The sequence below is a fragment of the Ixodes scapularis genome, unplaced genomic scaffold, assembly GCF_016920785.2.
Source record: "Ixodes scapularis isolate PalLabHiFi unplaced genomic scaffold, ASM1692078v2 PGA_scaffold0__279_contigs__length_252992795, whole genome shotgun sequence".
NCBI classification, from domain to species: Eukaryota; Metazoa; Arthropoda; class Arachnida; order Ixodida; family Ixodidae; genus Ixodes; species Ixodes scapularis.
The window spans coordinates 139,535,348-139,548,765 of NW_024609835.1; positions in this window are offsets into that span (position 1 = coordinate 139,535,348).

The following is a 13,418-nucleotide window of genomic DNA, read 5'->3' on the forward strand; positions in this document are numbered from 1 at the left end:
TTTAATTCAAAAATGTAAAAAGGAAGTTAAAAAGCGGGAAAAAAAATGTTCGACCGTGTTGTTTGTGTCTTCTTCGTCCCTGTATTTTTCTTCTCGCGCTTGTCTATACACTTTCGATGCAGCTGTTTCTCGTCGCAGACGCCTCGTTGTGGCGGCGGTTTGACTCAGGCCGCCCAAGCGGCACCGAGCAGCCTGAAAGCGGCCGCGCGCGCACTCTGGCGAAGCCAAGGACGAGCTCGTCGTTTCGCCTCCGAGCAAACAAATCCCAGCAAGAAGACCACCGGTAAGAGAAGGGGCGCACGAACCTATCCCCCAAGTATGAATTTTAATGGGCACGGCGCTTAAAGGCAAAACAATCATGGAAGCGAACCGAACAGGGGCGCCGAAAGGCGGCCAAAGCTGCTCCAAACGCGGCCACGCAGACGACCTTCTTTGGGAACACCTGACAGCCGCATAAAGGATCGGCCGTCCAGCGCAGGCTGCAGCTAACAAAGCTGCGCGTCCCGGCGTCGAGACTGTCGCGCTTTGAAAAATACCAAAGTATTTCCGCGATACCGAGACGCGCTTTTTATTTGCTCCACAGTCGCGACACCACGGCTATTTGGGCCATACACACAGCGGGAGACAGTTCACACGGAGAAGCAATCGCTATTTTCTTTTTGTATTAGATTTTTTTTTTTTTTTTTTTTTTTTTTTTTTTTGCGTTTTATGTAGTACTTGCTGCGCAAATGATTGGAGTTGTTTGGGCAAATAAGCTGAGCACGTATTGGACACGAAATGTCTTCGCGCTTCGTGTACACTAATTAACTTTTCAAAGAGATCTCACGAACGATTGTTCATAGAAAGCTTACATAGCGTGCAACAGTACAGTGTGTTCGGTCGGCGCATCAGCAGTCTAGGCAAATATCGAGGAAAAATGATTGTCCCTCTCTAGTCACAATCTACGTACTCTCGATTTATTCCCTAGGATTCTCGAACGAATTGCCGGGCCCCGAAATTTCCTTGTTCAGTACATGCGTACGTACAACGAACTAAACTTCATTCACAAACGTCGAACAGAGAGCGCACCCCAGTACACATACATTGGACAGACTTGGCTAAGAAGTACTCGGCAATCTGCAGGTTACCCTTATATATGATGTAAAACAAAGGGAACCGACCGGATGCTTTCCGGATCATACATATCCACAGTTCGCAACCGGAGGGTCCGAAATAAAGTTCAAGCAGGTTGTGAGCAGGATTTGCTGGATAGCTCATCCAGAATAACAACACAAACAAAATCGCTAGAAAAAAAGAAAAAAAAAAAACGTTTTAAAAGAAAATTTACGTTTCGCAGAGTTCAAAGTTGCATACAGTTTCAATATCTGGATTTGCCACAGTTAACAAAACGCGCGTTGGGCAAAATGCAAGCCCAGTCAACGTCATACTAGATGCAGTCGTCAAGCTCCTTTGCCTAGCGCTGCTTCGCTGCGCCCTATGGACAGTACGGCGGAACCGGTGGAACGTTGGATGCACGTTGCCCGCGCTAACCAGCAATTCAAATTGCAGTTTTTTTTTGTTTTTTTTGTGAATTATTGAGTTTGGGCAAGAAGTTCGCGCAAAAGAGAGTCGTTCGAAAACAGTCCTTAATCTCCGCTGCCCGTAAAAGGCCGATCGCGCCGAATTTTTCAACATGCGTGACGCCGTCATGACTTTAGTTCAGAGGAGGCAGGCGGCGTTCTTAGATCTGTCAGATGATCAGCTCCACGAAAGAGCGGCGTTGGAAATCGCTTCTTCTCTCTGTTGCCTGCACGCGAACAGGCGCGGGCGGACAGTGTTCCAGCGCCGCCGGCGTCAACGCCTCAATGGACAACGGAGAAGGACCATTTTGGAACGACGCTCTCTTTGCGCCGACTTTTGCGCAAACTTTGTGCCTGTCATAAAAAAAACCCGATAGAATTCCTTTCCGCCGCAGGTAATCTGCACCTAACGTTCCACCCATTTCGCCACTTCTGTCCATTGGGCGCGCCGATATATTCTAGCGCGAGCGCCGCCACCGAGCGCACGCGCAACGAAAACGTGCCAGGCGTCCTAGGAAACTTGTCAACTGACTTTGATCCCTTGGGCGGAAGTGCATGCCCGAGACGGCTAGAGTCGGCTCGTGCCGCCTCCTGCTCTGCACGCGCAGAGCTTCCAGCGAGGCTGTCGCACGTTCAGAAAGATTGGAGTTGCATCGATTCTTTGCGGCAGCGGTGGCATAGCCAATTGCTGGATGCTGAGATCGGTCGGGCTTTCTCAGAAAATGGCCGAATTATTGCAAAGATTCGGTGAGGAACCGAAAGGTCACGCGCAAAAGCGTTGAGGGGCGTGTTGTTACCATCGCAGGTGCTGGGCGCTCGTCTTGTGTTCCCGCTGCTCGGGGAAGGTCACTGGATCTTGGAGCGTACGCGCCGCACACACGCACGCCGGCCCCCGCACGAACCAGGGTGAGAAAAGGTCCGCTTACCTGCAACGAGACAAAAAAACAGGGGTCAGCGACAACCGGCACGAGAACATTTCACTTTTGAATAATATAGTCTCAATCGCACGGTTCGTCAGTTATACGCCCGACACATTGTTTTCGTAGAAGCCCGTTTTCCCACGAACCGTGCAAACCTCGCAAAAACAGAAACAGAAGGCTCAACGCGTTCCGCAGTCAACGCAAGTCCTTGGCGTGGACAAGTTGGTGAGATACCTTCGGGGAACAAAATCAGACGGCCGCATTTACGGTAAAGTGAATTAAAAGTTTGATGGCGTGCATCACAGTGTGTCGTGGTCACATCTCTTGTCACAACAAACTTCCACCTTCAAACTGACTGTGAGTGCGGAAATAAACCGTTTTCGGGGTTGCTCTTGCACATGCGGACAACCCCCCCCCCCCCCCCCCCCCCCCGCTCCCCTTTCCCGTTCCCCACCTGAGGCTACGAAGGCTTGGGGAGGCTGGGGAGGGGCACTAGTTTTCCGGGGCCTTCCTACACGTCTAGTGGGCAACAACCGTTTATTTCTAACACGCCGTAATTCATTCCCGCCTTCATTCGCAACGACAAAACAAACGTAAAATATAAATAATATATTTTTTTAGACAGCCATTAGAAACTTTTTTATTATTATTATTATTCGCCGACAGATGGCGGCGAGTATTTCCGAACAAGGCCCGTTAATAACGCGATGCTCTCAGGTACCGGGTTCCACAGGTTGTTTCACTTCATAGCGAGCGGAGCCGACGACGACGACCGGCACGCGTAGCAGCGGCTGCACAGGCACACACCCGAAACGGTTCTCCTCGTGATTACAACGTTTCCGCGGCACAGATCCGCGACGGCTTTTCTCTGGGGCCGACTGTTTATCGCCGCTGTCCGCCCATCCGCACCGCCTCGTTCCCGGAGAGCGCCGAATCTGCAATAAACCGAGCAGTGAACCGGCCCGTTCGCAGAGTGGGGCCGCGCGTGCCCGCGCACGGCGCTTGTGGTGGCCCGCCCAAGGGTGCCGTTCCGAGAAAGCGTCGCCCGCGCACCGCATGGCAGTGCTCAATTCTCCGCCGTCCGTCGGAGGACCCGCGCCGCGCATTGGGACTTCTTCACGGGGTAAAACCTTCCCCTTATTTTTATTATTAAGCGCTCTGTTCACTAAACGGACCGAAGCGCCGCCGGAGAATGAAGGCCGGTTCAGACACTTGCGTTTGAGTGCGTTTGACTGCGTTGCGTCGAGTGCGGAAAGCTAGTCACCGGCACATCTGTGCTTCGTATGAAGCGGGGAATCCAATCCAAGGAATCATCTTGGCACGCGATATAAGCAGCAGGGATGTCCTGGTTTCTTGCTGCCGCAACGCAGTCAAACGCAGTCAAACGAAACTGTCTGAACCAGGCTTGACACTCGAGCGCGCTTTTCTGCACCGAGTTGTTCTCGCAGCGCTATAGTGACTTCTTCGAGCTCCGCGACGTCACGTCCAGTGGCGTCGCGGGGGGGGCTGAGGTGGCTGGGATGTCCGTGACTTGCGGTGCAGAAAGGGGGAGGGAGGTGGGTCAAAATATATATGTATATTAGGGCCGGCTGGATTTCGGGGGGGGGGGGGGGGGGGGGCCGGGGGGGGGGGGAGATTTAGATCACTACTCGCGGTTTCCTAGTCCTACCAAATTTTTGCACCGCTAAAAGATCAGTTATCTCCAGTCATCCTGTTTATGTATACCGTGCTTGGACTCGTCACGATTGTTGGGGAATCTGCACCGCGCAACCAACCCCGTACCGCCCATGCGTCTCCCATCGTCGCTCACCGCCATGCTTTTTTTTTTCTTTTTTTCTTTTTTAGCTTCGGCTCGGATACGGGATCGGCCAAAAATTAGGTTCCTCTGAAACCTCGCTTCGCCTCAAAGATCAGACGCCACAGCCATGCCGAGCGGCCATGCATTGCCAGCATCCGCGTTTCTCCTTCGAGTGATGGGTGATCGGTGGCCGAGTGAGCTAGCGCACAGCCGCACACCAGCTCGGAGCCCGTGGAGCGAAAGCTCATGCTGCAGAACCCAGGGATCCTGGGTTCAATCCCCACCCCTGGCCGTTTCGAACTTGAGCGTCGGCGTGTGGTCGTGTATCACTACTGCGTGATGCACGTTAAAGACCCCAGGCCAGTGGTTGTATACTACACTGACTAAATTTCTCAGTTCCGTAACTCAGCTAATCTAATAACGTTGACTGCAGCCCGTCGCTCACCCTCTCGCAGACGAACTAATGGTGAATTCCGCTCGCAGATCTCGAGCGCTCCAAAAGCGCTCCATTTGGAGCGCGCATATTCCGCTCGCAGATCTGGCTCAAGTTGGTCATCTTCCGCTCGTAGATCTCTGGCAGCCCCCGCTCCACGGAGCGCCCCAAACTCCGCCGAACTTGCTCTGCGGGGTTTCACAGATCTCTCCGGAAGTTGACAGAGCGGCCCACGTGATTTCCGTCTAAATCGGCGGTGCGCATGCGCGGCGAGGTTGGAGAGATCGGCGGGCCGGTCGGGTCGTGGAGTTGGATCTGTTCGGGTGCGTCGGTTGTTTACTCTGGATTGTGACGGCTCGAACGCTTCTACTTCGCGTAGATCAGGGATAAAAAGCCGGGAATGTGGAGCGTGGCAAATCGTAAGCGCTGACATCTGTGATCGCGAGAGGAAGAACGAGAAAAGGAACGACAGAAAAGCCGGAGGCAGACGCAAGGTTAGGCCTATTCATTCTGCAGCCAGTGATTGTTTATCTTTTTGCACTGCATTCCGTCGGCGTTTTCCCGTGAAATAAAGCAAGAAGTGGTTAGGCAACGACCGCGCAAGTGATGGTTTGTTACCTCTGTGTTTATTAAAGTCGTACCAGAAATCTGAAATCCACCGCTGGCAATCGCTGTCCGTGCCCCGCCGCTTCGAGGCGGCCGAAAGGTATGTGACGGTGCCGAACGCGGACGTCTTCGTTACTTGTGACATGGGCGCCGCAGTACGTATAATTTCGCCCGGCCTGTGTCGCGTGCTACTTCTGCAGCTAAGCAGTGACAGTCGTCGCTGGTCGTCGGAAAGATCAGCCGGCTGAGGCGTTGGTGGGCTGGTCAAATACGAGCAGCGGCCATTTTGTACGGCGGAGGGAGAAGGGGTGGGAAGGGGTGTGGGGGCAGTCGCTCCAAAAATGCAAGTTTATGTTCCCCTCGTCGATTCGGAGCGGGTCCCACGGAGCGGAATTTTGCCTCCCTCGCGGATTTTGGAAAGCGCTCCAGATCTACGAGTGGAATTCACCATAAGAAGCAGAGGAGCGGGGACGGCGGCGTAGACGGTGGCAGGGATTGTCGGCCTTAGTGCTGCTGTCACTTCATGGTTCTGGTCATGGTTCGTGGATTGTGCAATTTGCACGATGCACTTGGCGCTCCTGTCACTTCATGGTTTGTGCATCGTGCAATTTAAACGAAAAAAAAAAAAAAAAAGAGAAACGTTTACAACACCCTGTAACGCCGAATTAGAGCGCAGCTCTTGAGGAGGAGGAGGGGAAGGTACGGACAGGACTATGCCCCTCTTCCCTCCACCTCACCTCCTCAGTCCCTCCTGCTCTTCCTTCCCCCCTCCTTCCTCCTCTCCCTCCTCGTCCTCCTTTTCCCCTCCTTTTTCTCCTTCACCTGCTCCTCCCCTCATCCTTCAAGCTCCTCCCCCTCTCCCTCCTCCCTCTTCCTCTTCCCCTCCTCTCCTACCCCTTCTCGTCCTCCTCCTCCTCCTCCTCCGCCGTCGCCCTACGCCATCGCCATCTGCGTAACCGCGCGGCGCACTATGGGAGATTTCCCATGATGCACCGCGCGGTTACGCCGACGGCGACGGCGACGCCGCTCAAGCTGGAAACGGGCGCCTAAGAGCTGTGCTCTAAAAAAGCAAGTGCGTCAAACTAGGCATTGTTTTTGTTACGCTCCGCGACTTTTAAAAATTCACATATTCGTTTTCTTAACGCACATCAACATCTCCGTCACCTGTGACATGCTCCTGCCCTGGCCGCTTCCTATTTGTAGCCAAAATTAATTTTAGCACACCGACGAAAAGCGTCAGCGAGAAGGCGCCGCGCGGAAAATCCTGGAGAATCTATCCCCGTCTCTACCGCCATCTTGCAACTACCACCCCTTGATGGCGGATCAATAGGAACCGTGCGGATCTAATTCAAGCCCCGACCAGGGCGCCCCTAGCGGCAAACGGGTCCGTTGCATCGGGCATCTTCTGCCAGTCGCTGCGTTGGTTGTGCGTTGTAGTGGGTTAGCGCTGTAATTTCTGAGATGGCTATTCCGCACCAAGAAAGCAGCAACAATTGCTGCGTGGTCCGCAAGATCGCGCACGGCACGAAGTACTACATCGTCCCTTCGAAGCCGTACGAGGTGGAGTACTGCGCGAACTGGGTACGACTTGTGCGTCCATACAGGTTAGTGGTGTTTCTTACCTTCCAGTTCGCGCTTTGTTTAAGCTGCTGACGAATAATACAATTAACTTTTTTCTCTCTTCTAGCGACGATGGAACAGCATCGACACCGACGGCAAACTCTAAAGTATGCAGCAAATACTTCACCGGAATCGAGCAGCGGAATGCGGTCGCCCTCCTAAGCCTACCGTTGGATGTTTCCATCAGCCTACAGGAAGATAGTAAAGAGAATCGCGGAACGGCGCGAAAAAAAAAACGCCCAGTTATTGTCAGGCTGATTCAGAAATAAACGTACATAATTACCGCAGTCTACTCAACGCCAACAAAATTTTTTTGCGGGCGCGCTTAATTTTGTTTGCAGAGTACGGCGCTCCGTGACATCCACTTGTCCGTCGAAACGGACCTCCTTCACGTCGCACACGTGGCCAGATTCATGAAACTGTTTTCTTTTCGTCATATTGGCACCACGGAAGAAGCTTTCTGGATTCTAACCGCCTTAAACCCCGTCGTAATCACCCCGGGAACACTGTTCGCTGTGCTGCTAATTGCCACTGCTTTCCCCCGATGATTCTGCACCGGCTACCGAAGAAGCTTTCCGGATTCTTAGTCGCCCACTGTCCTCTGTGCTGTTCGTTGCCATTACTTCGCGATGATTCTGAGCCGGCGGCACCGGCTTCCGAAGGAACTTTCCGAACTCGTAACTGCCTTAAATTCCGTCGTAATCACGACGGGGACACTGTCCGCCGTGCTGTTCGTCGCCATTGCTGCCCGATGCTCCTGCGGCGGCTACCGCCTGGTCGCGGCGAACAATAGGCGACCGCCGCGACACGGCCGGCTTGCTCGCTTCCTATAGGGCGTTGGAGTTGCGAACAGTTGGAATGATTTGTGGGTAGACGCAAAGCTAGCTGCCTTCGTCTCTACTCAATCTTCGAACGCGTCCGAACGCCGAACGCCGGCGTTTGACGTTCGCGTTCGAACAGCGAGCAGAGACAAATGTCTACCCACTTATCGTGCCAACCAGAGCTCGGTGCTCTGACGTCCCTGCTCGCTCTCGTCTCCTCCTTTCCCTCAATTTCTCGATCGCGTTCTCGGATATTCGCCTCAAGATCGAACTAAAGGTGGCGCTACTGTCGCGCTATCATCATCATCATCATGTGTGAATAGGAAGATGGCTGCCCCCTTGATCTCTATTGTAGTTGGCTGGATCGCGGATCGGAAGCCCGTCGGTGGCACCACCGGCGGCCATTGCTTGACACCAGGCAATACACGCGAGTCTATGGGAGAAACACACAAAAGTAGGAATGTTGGAGCCGCGGTGCTCAAAGGCGAGTATTTTATGATGCGCTGCGATCATTATATCGGGTCTTTGGAGATCGAGTCGGTATTTGTCGATCGTTCGAACGCCCACTCAAAAATCAAACGCGCCGGAGCTCCCACGGCTGAGCTGGCAAGCTTGCTCTCGTCGTGGAGTAAGTAAGCAAAAAAGCTTGCCGCCTTTAAGACTGTTTTCAGGGAATCGCAGAAGCAGATGAATGTCGAAAAATTTCAACGTTGACAGCGGCCTTCCAGGAGTGAGCGAATTCCGCGCAGAAAAGCCCTCAAGCTTGTCGTCTGCTAAACCAAACTCATCGAAACCGCCACCGACTCCGCGGTAACCCCAGGTAACTCTTGTCTGAATGAGCTACACTATATTTTTGCCCAACTGAGTCACTCCTGACCACAAAACCTTTATGTATAAGAATTGTGAGGGCTGTCAGTTTTAATGTTTGTTCCCAAGTGGGTTCTCCCGCTGCGGTGTCTTTGGAGAGGATGCGAATGCCACGAACTTATTACTGCGTGAGAATCCAACTTTTGAAACATTGTAGAATTATCATTCCTATACGAGCCCCCCCCCCCCCCCCCCCCTTTCCCTCCACAATGCCACACTAAAGGAGGCACCCTTAGCGAAAACTAGGTTACTTTAAGTATACTTTACGGTCTTTTAAGATACTCATTCTCAAGAAGTATACTAAAATTGTCCTTAAAGGATGCTAGCCAGAAGTAGGCTTGTACTATTAGTGTCCTTTCTTAGTATGCTTGAAGTAAGTACTGTAATAGTATACTTTTAGTAAACTAGCTAAGACCGAAGTAGCTTCTAAGTTCATGCGAAGCGTCTTACTAGTAGCCTGCCCTGGGTATCTTTTAGTGCGCTAGAAGAACGTTATGGAAGTAAGCTGGAAGGATCTTGTAAGTATTCGTGCAGTGACTTATCAGTTGCCTCTCTAAGGTTTCTTTTAGTGAACGAAAAGTTTACTATGGAAGTGCGCTGAAAGGATAATCGGAGCATGCACCGAGTATGCTTAGCTGCGCTCACCATGAAATGAGGACAACATTGGGCTTCGTCGCTGTGTCTGTGTCATGAAATGGCGTCAGCAGCTCGCGTTGTTTCGAGCGCTGTGGCGTTTCAGTGCTGTACGTGAGCCCCCTGATCAAGTTCTCAGCGTTCCGGTGGCAGGCGTGACCGACTACGTCTGCGATTGCACCGTCCCAGAATGAGTGTAGTGACCATTATACGTTGCGCACACGCTGTGGACGCGTAGCTTCCCGGCGTGGCGATCAAGAAATGAGCCGCCTGGAAACGACAACAATAGTTGCGTTGACGCAGTGGTTACCCCTCACAAGAGCGCAAGAAAAACTGTGAAAGGTACGTTCAGTTGATATCTTCAGGAATGTTAAAGGTAGCCACTGCAGTCTCAGCGTAGTTGTCGTTTCCAGTTCGCTCTCGGTGAGCAGCCTGCAACAGCGAGTGAGATACGCTATTACCGTTTGATCCACCAGCTTCGGGAGCCTGATATCAGATCGCAACCCGCAAAAGTCAGGAGCTTGGCGGATGAATCCGAACACCGCGTACAAAGAAAGTGATTGCTTGGTGACAATCAACAAATATGCGAGCATGACCGACTACGTCTGTGATTCCATCGTTTAATCATCAGTGCTACGTGTTATTTGCCCCACCAACATCGACGAGCAATCTTCTGTCGTCGATAGTTCTCAGTCGGATTATAAAGCAGTGCAGTTTGTGTAGTGGTGCACCGGGTCGCGAAATCGATGCTCCTGAGTTTCGTCGACGCAGAAAAAACAAGCTTCATCGTGTCTGCGTCTGAGAGCTCCGCGTGGTTTCATTGCAGTGTTAAAATTCGAATGATTTGGGGTCTGTTGCTGTCGTGACGCGTTTGAGTTCTTGGTATTTCTATCAGTCGTGAGCGTGACCGACCACGTTTGCAAATACGTCGCTTTTCAGACTTAAGCTAGGTGGCGCAAGCTACCGCCCGTTACAAAGTGCGTTGCAAGGTACCGCAGTAGTATCCATACCCATACAATCATCCAGATGGTGCCGGTTTGATCAGCCGTCAGTTTTGTTGTCTTTAAATAAACCAGTTTTTTTTATGAACGTTGGATGATGTTACTTCGAAGACTTTAGCATTCAGAAGTGGGATTACCGCTGAGCCTTCCCGGAACAGTGGTGGCTGCGACAGCCACGTTCACGCCGACGAACGTGAGTCTTCTTCACGGGCGGTGATGCGCGTCCATTGTTTCCGCCACCGAGGAGAGGCCGTTCAGTGTTCCTGTTGACTCGACGAGAAAGCACAGCCATGGCCGCGGACCGTGAGCTCGTAAGGACCCTAGCGTCGCAACCGGGCTTCGCATCGGTGACCGCGATGCCAGACTTGACGGCGTTCGTTCCCGCCTTCTCTGACTCGTCGTCGGCAGCGAGCGCCATGAAGTGCGCGGAACTGGGAGGCGCATATCAACACGGTGGCGGCGCAGCGCAGACCGGGTGGAGTGATGAAATAACGCTCGCTGTTGCTTCATCGAAGGTGAGCGGGACGGCTTGAGTGGCATCCAACGACCGGGAAGCGACTGGAAACTTGGTGGAAATGGGCTGAAGAACTACAGATGGTGTTACCCGATGACGACGATTCGCACTCTACGAGATGATGCTCCGGCGGACACAGACCGGGTGAGTCCGTCGCTGATTATTTTTTCGACAAGAGCTTCTTCTGCTCGAAGTGGGACGTCAAGGAAATGAGTTTACAATGGCGCAGCTTATAATTGCGGAACTTGGGAACATGAACCACGCTGTGATCCTGCGGCTTCAACAGCGACGTTCGCAACGTCTTTCGAAATTTTGCAAAAACTTGCTGATTTTTTTTCTTGAAATCACTCGTTGCAGAAGAAGCAGCCCACAAGAAAAAAAAAACGACACTGTGGAGGACAAGCTTCTCAAAAAGCTTCGCCAGGAGCTGAAAGGTCAGAGGGTATGTATAACAACATTTTTGTTAGAAAGTGTTAGCTTTATGGAGAGCACGTCAGATTTGTAGAATGTTGCCATTTTGGTGCTTGGTTAGATATATTTTAATCAATGTCATTATTGCTTTTTCAAGTGTACTTATCAATTATTCATTCATGCAAACTGCAAGCTGTTCAGAACGCTGAAGTAATTGGAGACTGTAGATATACTGTTTCAGTAACCTTTGCACTGTGAGGGCAGATGACATATGATGTTATTTTCCTCAGCATTAGAAAAAGTTGGTGGGCAACGGGAATGCAACTTTGTGGGTCAGTCAGAGGTCACTTCTGGGATGCAGTTGCTTAGGACTTCCAATGTTATACTTTGTTGTACAACTCTCATAATCTATCATTACTGCTTATATTTTCTGTTTATAGCTCCGTGCATCTCCTGGGGATCCTGAGGACGTTGCATCACAAGCTCGGGGACCTGTCTTCGCTGTACCTGCCCTGGCCTCTGCTGAAGAGGCCTCTGCTAGGTCCAAGGAGGCCCGGATAAAGGAGGGGGAGACCTGGGCCAACAATGTCGAGACCAGGGCCAGTGAGCCTCAGACCGGGGCCGAAGCCAGGGCTAATAAGGTCAAAGCCTGGGCCAACGAGGCCGAAGCCAGGGCAGGGCCACCGAGGCTGAAGCCAGCATGGAGCAGGTTGAGACCAGGACCGACCTGACTGGGGGACGCTGAGGCTAGGGCGGCCGAGGCCAGAGCACAGGAGGTCGAGGTTGTAACGTAGCGTCCTCCGCATCCGGATGTAAGGTGAAACAGTATAACCTATTTGTCCAGGCCTAACTGCTCGATGTCGCAAATTTGCAACCTCAAAGATTTTTTGCTTAAAAGTTCATTTGCACCAAAAATAACTTTAGTGACCGATTACATATACACATTTGCAGGTACGTCCCCTGGGCGCCGCCATCTTCCTAGCTGGAGAGCGCGTGAGCTGCGCCATAACCTAATTACGATGCCTTGAGAAGACGTTGTAGTCAGATTATGGCGCGGCCCACAGTGTACCTAAATACCCCCCAGTAAGCAAGATGGCGGCACCCATAGGCCATACTTACAAAGATGTATACAAAGCAAAAAAATAAAGTTTAAAACATTTTTTTAATCTACACTTTGCTTTAATTCCCTGCGTTAAATGGTCATTAAGCTTCTTCATATCCCAAAATGAGTACTACTGCTGCTACCATTCTTTGTGATTCCGTAAGTTTTTTTAGTTAAACTGAATGCTGATACAGGAGAGACTTTTTCAAAATCAAACTTTTCAAACTTTTTCAAAATATCTGTGATGGTAAAGCACTGAATCGTGATGCGAGAGCTGACCCTGCTTGGGTTTGGAGTTTGACTGTCTCTATGTTTACACACAGTGTCAATTTTCATGCCTCAATTTGCTGTTCTCCTTACAGGAATAGCTTATGCATTTCTCTTTAAAGTTGCAGCTGTACATCGGTGAAATGGGGCCACTCATAGTATGATATAGAGTGGCAGCAGCATTCTTACTCGATTTGGGAGCGGTTTGTGAAGCGGCGTGTTGACAGTGAGTGCCCGTGTCGAAAGCAGTGAAATATGCACAAAAATACTGAATGTGCACTAGGAGAGAAATTATGAAAATAAAAGTGACAGCCACTGAACTGAGCTGACTAAGGTCAGGGAATGAGATTTGAGGGGTATTGGGGTGGCGAAGCAGTCTGAAGGGAGAGCAATATTTCTAGTGCAAGTTAAAGGGCTCGGATAATTTCACGAATGGTTTCTTTATGGTGAGTATACACATGTCCAGCATGGGATTTCAGGCTTGAATTTCACAGCTTCATGCTTTCCCACCATTCGTATTAAAAGTTTGAAGTCTAGGAGCAAGTTTGGTGCAGTGTTTGCTTTAATCGTGTGCACTTTTAATTTTCCTTAATGTTAAACCAGGTGTCACATGTGTGTAACTTCAAAGCGCCTGTGATTTCAGTGTTGACTGTTGAACCAGTAATTTTCTTATAATTTGATGCTTCCTACTGGCAGGTGTGCCACCCCTTGTTGCGGCTATGGAGACTCGTGGAGTGGCAGGCCCTGTGGTTCAAGAGGATATTGTGTAGAGTATGGTATGTAACAATTTTTTTTCTTCACATCGCAGTTAAAGGTGTGAATCTTTTTTCTTGTCTTTTTCCTAACCGTAATGGCTCATTCACACA